The sequence below is a fragment of the Papaver somniferum genome, chromosome 4 (assembly GCF_003573695.1).
Source record: "Papaver somniferum cultivar HN1 chromosome 4, ASM357369v1, whole genome shotgun sequence".
NCBI classification, from domain to species: domain Eukaryota; kingdom Viridiplantae; phylum Streptophyta; class Magnoliopsida; order Ranunculales; family Papaveraceae; genus Papaver; species Papaver somniferum.
Window position 1 is genome coordinate 85,739,523 of NC_039361.1, and position 5,724 is coordinate 85,745,246.

Genomic DNA, 5,724 nt, shown 5'->3' on the forward strand with positions numbered 1-5,724 from the left:
AGAGGACTGATTTGTATTCTCAAGAGGTGTCATTTGGGACGCAAGTGAGACACGTTATAATGAATTTATATTTTATTAAGATTCGTGGCAAATCCTAAGTGAAAGTTTGTACTCTGTTAGCAATTAATATCACCACTCGTCTCATATAAATCAACATTTCCGATGCTCACGACACACCGTTTGTATATGAAATGGTAATGCGTATACGCCTGCATCAATCGAGTTAGAATTGCGGTGGGAGAACAGCTAGATTGAAGTTCTTTTTAGGCCACGTCCATGGATATAGTTAAATGGTGAAAGCGTTTCGTCTTTGTCCTTTAAAATATTGACCTTTAAATAAGTAACGTTCCGGAGAAAAAAAACAATTGCAGTTTAATGGCTTTAAAATACCGACCTACCGCTGGAAGGATGCCTAGGGACAACCGAAGAGAGAAAACGCAACATTGCTAATAGGGGTACCAAATTAAGTGGAAGTATACCAAAACTATAATAAAACAAAACAAATTTTCATATAGGACAAAACAGTTTTTACCTTGGCTTGCTTGGTACATTACATCCACTAAACCTGGCACCCCATTAACAGTCTTGAGAAAACCGGAGGTCCCGCTAGAAGGTAATGAAGGGTGTAAAAGGAGTGTCACAGAAAGAAGTCTTGCAATCCGCTTGCACTCCCACGCAATCTGTTTGCACCTTTGAACACCTAATGTATTCATGTCCAACACCTACATTTCCCTCCTTCCGAGAGCTCCAGAACTAGGTGCACTGCCTACCACGAAAACAAACCTTTATTTCCCCCCCCCCCCCCCCCCCCCCCAATTTCTGTTCTCGAGAAAGAAAACCTAGCCTAATCTCATGCCCTTGACTCTATTCCTGTTATCTTCCCCTTCCCCTTTAATTCTCCTTCACATCTTCATTTGTCTGCCCACTTGCTTCCCTAGGGATGTTTTTCGATGATGTATGGACACAGTCTCCTATGGACAGGGTCTCATCTTTGTCTTTCAATACGTCTCTACTCATTCAGCAACACCTGTATTCCCATCTGTTGGGTTTTCTTTCCGAGTGGTCTTCAAGACACACTAAACCAATCTTTCCCCTTCATCCCCACTCCTTCACCAGCTAGATTCTTTGATAACGCAAACCAAGTTATCCACCTAAAAAGACCTGCTCACCAACCGTTCTCACAGGAAAAGCCATTAAAAAAACTGAAAAATCTCGTTGTCCCAGCCTGTCAATCCTACCTTCCCCAAACTGTTTCTGAACCAAAGTTTATCTGCATCTTATGGTAGTCCAAAATAGGGGATCAACATCCAACAATCAATCAAAAAATCATGAGGAGAAGGTTTATTCACCTAGTTTTAACACACCACTGGGTCTCCACCCTTGCAAATTTTCCACAGCTATCACAAACTTTGTTTTTCTTTATTGGACTTTCCAAAAACAAAAAAAAAAACACCACTGGGTATGCTCTTTAGACCTAAATCAGGTGGAGGAGGACGAATATGATGACCCTCAAAGTACAAACATAGATGATAGATAGCAAGAATTTCTTAACTTCTCTAACACAACTCCGTCCAACATTAATTCAGAAATTCTTGTTACTCAAAAGAGCAAGATACCTTGTGGTTCAAAAAGCTTCAGAAGACAAAGGAACAGCTTCAAAACAGTGAACAGTGGGCCAGCCGCTTTGACTTACTTGAACTCAACCTCTCCCTCTTCAATGTTCACCTGCTAGTCTGCCGCTTTACCGCAAAACACGTGCCTACTCAACTGCACACAATTAGGCACTGCTGTGAATGATGAAGATATTAGAAATATAGGGTTGCGGTGGTGAGGAAAAGAAGAATAGAAATCATGAGTTGCTACTATCAAATAAATATATCAATAGGAATCAATAAGTGTTACTTGGAAGCCAAAATAATGTTCCTCTTATATATTAAAAACCACGTATTGTTTGGGTTACAAAAAAAATTGACATCAAACATGTGTCAGGATGACAATCCTCTTATTGATAATTTCCGGCATATGATCAAGTCAACAAAACACAACATTCCAATAATAGTAGAACTGGACTACCCTTTGATAAAAAGCAATTACTACTGGAAAATATACAATCACAGATAAAACTCCATCCTTTAACTAGACAAGTAGCACTACACTGACATTTGATAGAGAGCAAGACTATGGTGCAAGAAAAAATTATGGTGGGTTATACCATACACCACCACCACACTTGTACAGATTCAGATTTAGTCATAAGGCTAACCCCTATGGGCTAGATTGAGCTGCTAGATTGGCTAAAAAGTGTTGCAAATCAAAAAAAAAGTGTGGGAAAAAAGTTAACACTACTTCTGTCTACTTCTCTCTCCTAGCAAGTGCTCGCAGTTCAACTAGCAGCGAGATTGAAACGCTTAATGATTCAGCGGTCAAAAAGTGGTCCCAACGCTGAATGGTTCAGCGCTCACAAAAATCACACGGATCACAAAAATCATAAAATTTGATCTGATGGCTGAAATTTAAAGCGCTGAATCTTTTTTTACTCAAAAAGTGGTGCCAACGTTGAATGGTTCAGCGCTCACAAAAATCACACGGATCACAAATATCACAAAATTTGATCTGACGGCTGAAATTTAAAGCGTTGGACAGTGGTCCCGGATGACGTGGACTGCTAATCTAGATGCTAGATCAGCAATACCACAGGACTTAGGAGGTTGCCCTAGCTGACGTGGATGGCCAATCTGGCTGCTAGATTAGAAGAACATAGGGGTTAACCTAAGTGGATCAAAGATCAAAAATCAAATGATTGACGTTTATGTGCAGCTAATAAAACGTGGGAAAAGAAGATTACAAAATATTGGAAGACAGGATTACGATGCCAGGCCATTATCTCAAAAACACAAGAGTAAGTCGAGTACCATGCTTTACCCCCAGCGACTTCAGGCTTAAGATCTCTTACTTATTCACATAGTTACAAAGATAATACACGGCTCCCAGTGCATTATTCACAGTATTTCCGACAGCGTTAGATAAACATTCTAGAACCAGAGGAATTCCATTTTGCTCGAAGCGCCAACGCCAAACTCAAAAGTTTCCCGTTTGGCTCAGACACGCACAGTATATGACTTGAGCCAGATAAACTTGGGCCCTGGAGAATGTGGAAGAAGGTTATATTAAACTGAAATGGAATTCCAAGGTCAGATTTAAAGGATATTTTGACATTGTAATGTTACTATGATAGTGATAGTATCGGCAATAGAAACTTACTGTGTTTGTTTTGCTAAATAGCCTTAGCTTGCACATAAGGTTAGTTCCATTCAATAGCAGAAAGGAAAACAAATAGATACATCAACAACTTATATATCTGCATTAGAAACCTCAATAACTATAGGGCCTTGCAATAATGTATATCTAATCTTTATCATAGTAACACAAAAAATAAAAAACAAACATAATATCAACCCAAAAATCTCAAAAAAAAATTGCTACTTCAACTTCGATTAACTAACCAGTATCAAAATCTAAAATATGCATTCGCTTAAAATAAAAGTCAAGAGTTAATAGTGTTGTTTCTCAGAGCCCTTATGACAGATTAATAACAAATTCTATTAGTTCTGTTAGTTCCAAACAAGAGGTAGTGAACCTGACTGAACCAAAGGCACAAGCTTCGGACATGGAGTAAGACATGATACCATTGTGCCACAGATCCATTACTATTTAGTCATTGAAATATAACATAAATCTCTACTCCATGCAAGCAAACGTTGCATTGAACATGAGCCTACTAAATGCACATTTAAAGTACAACTTAAAACATTTAAGCTATAGTTATAGTCACAACACAGCGAAATTCACCTAAAGGTATGTGAAACTGGAACCTATAACGACCAATATTGCATCAACTGGGAAAGAAAACTCAGTTAGTTACAAGCACACGAAAACAAAGATATGACGTACAAACTATCCGTATGAAGATCCATAATATGTGAAAGTAATGGTTGTTAAATTCTGAAGGTTACTACTGTAACCTCCCTGTAATCATAAGAGAACAATGGGTTATCCAAGGCTTAGTGTGCCTTTGAGAATATTAACTGAATAAAAACAAAATGTTCAGCTGAATTTGTCGGAGCTAGAGACAGTACCTGATAATCAACTGCAACTATAGACAAGGTAAGCTCACCCCTACAATAAGGCAATCCTTTATTGGAACTAGTGATGACTAAACTGGAACCTACAATGAAAACATAGATTGGTACGAAAACTTAGTCAATCACAAGCACACTAAAAACAAAGATATGACATACAACTATAGACAAGGTAAGGTCACCCCTGCAATGAGGCAAACCTTCGTTGAACATAGTGACGACACTGCTATAGTTCCAATAGTAAAATTAAAAACTTAATAAGATATATGTACTCATTAATAGTGAACCGAGAAATTTTTTCAGTTTTCAAGAAGACAATATTTGAGATTAGACTCAATTTCTGAACAAATCAGCAGTGGATTGAGAAGGAAAATCAACAACTCTTACGAAGAAGTGTGCGATGTGTGCAGAGATACTTTCCAGCTAGTAAGATCAGAAGAGAGTTCTCATGTCACCCACCTGTTCCAAAAAACAAATTTGATTCACCAAATTAAAACATCTAGGCTCTGATGATATTGATGAACATTGGCATTGAAAGGAACTTTTAGTTTCCTATATGTAGCCTTGTAAAATTACCTCCGAGCTGTGGGTATGATGAGTTTTTCGATTGATGCTTTCTATTAAGCAGCTTTTGAAAACCCCCAAATCTCAAAGTACCAATAATCTCAACCAATCAATCACGAATCTGACACGACCACATTGACATGTGCATCAGTAGACACTCCGTATGCATAATTTGCAGTCTATATCTCTTTTTGATTTTAATATTGACCTAAATAAGGTTCAAACTCACAACACCCCAACACCACCCTAAATTTTATGAAAACCCTAATCCAGAAAAACAAATAAATGAAGTTTCATCAATTCACATAGCTATGAATACAGGAGTTAAAATGAAGACCTATTAGTTCTAACGAAAAGAAGAACTCACCTTTAACGGAGCTGATAAGTCCGGAAGAACACACCCTGAAACCGTGAAGAAGTAATCGTTGTTTGTGTAGTCAAAATCGTTTGTTAGATTTTGTAAAACACATATATCAAAATAGTTTTCGTATCCCATTCATTCATTCAATCTGCCTCTTATACAAGATATACAACCCTAGAGTTCGACCCTACAATGGACTGTCCATAACAGTTGAATCATTGGACTGTCCATCACAGTGGAATCATTGGACTGTCCATCACAGTGGAATCATTGGACTGTCCATAACAGTGGTGATAACTGTGAACTGAGAGTCTGGTCTTGGGTCTCAAACTGAGACTGTGAAGATGGGTCTCAATTCAAGAGTCTCGAGCCCATAAATATAACTCTCCTAATACCCTCCCTCAAGACGGAGCATGGAGGTCACACATGCCCATCTTGGACATAAGAAACTGAAACTGAGCTTTCCCTAAAGATTTAGTAAAAATGTCCGCCAATTGCACTGTTGTAGGAGTGTAAGAAGGCGTAATAAGCTTCTGCACGATAGCATCTCTAACCAGATGACAATCAACTTCAATATGCTTTGTTCGTTCATGAAAAACTGGATTCTGAGCAATATACAAAGCCGATTGACTATCACAGAGAAGACGCATTCCATGTGGA

General features: G+C 38.3%; 1 long non-coding RNA gene across 6 annotated transcripts; it reads right to left on the minus strand.

The window, feature by feature from the left end:
- Nucleotides 1-1,398: 1,398 nt before the first annotated feature.
- Nucleotides 1,399-5,209, minus strand: LOC113276076. 6 transcript variants are annotated; one of them, XR_003323918.1, is made up of 6 exons: nucleotides 5,071-5,196; nucleotides 4,716-4,967; nucleotides 4,527-4,598; nucleotides 4,137-4,225; nucleotides 2,913-3,142; nucleotides 1,399-1,767 (listed from the first exon to the last, which is right to left on the minus strand). It is a non-coding gene; the product is annotated as an uncharacterized LOC113276076 (long non-coding RNA). The 6 variants fall into 6 exon arrangements; XR_003323921.1 differs by lacking the exon at nucleotides 1,399-1,767 and adding an exon at nucleotides 3,262-3,274 and having other exon boundaries at nucleotides 2,769-3,142; XR_003323920.1 differs by lacking the exon at nucleotides 1,399-1,767 and adding an exon at nucleotides 3,262-3,283 and having other exon boundaries at nucleotides 2,769-3,142.
- Between the last annotated feature and the right edge of the window lie 515 nt (nucleotides 5,210-5,724).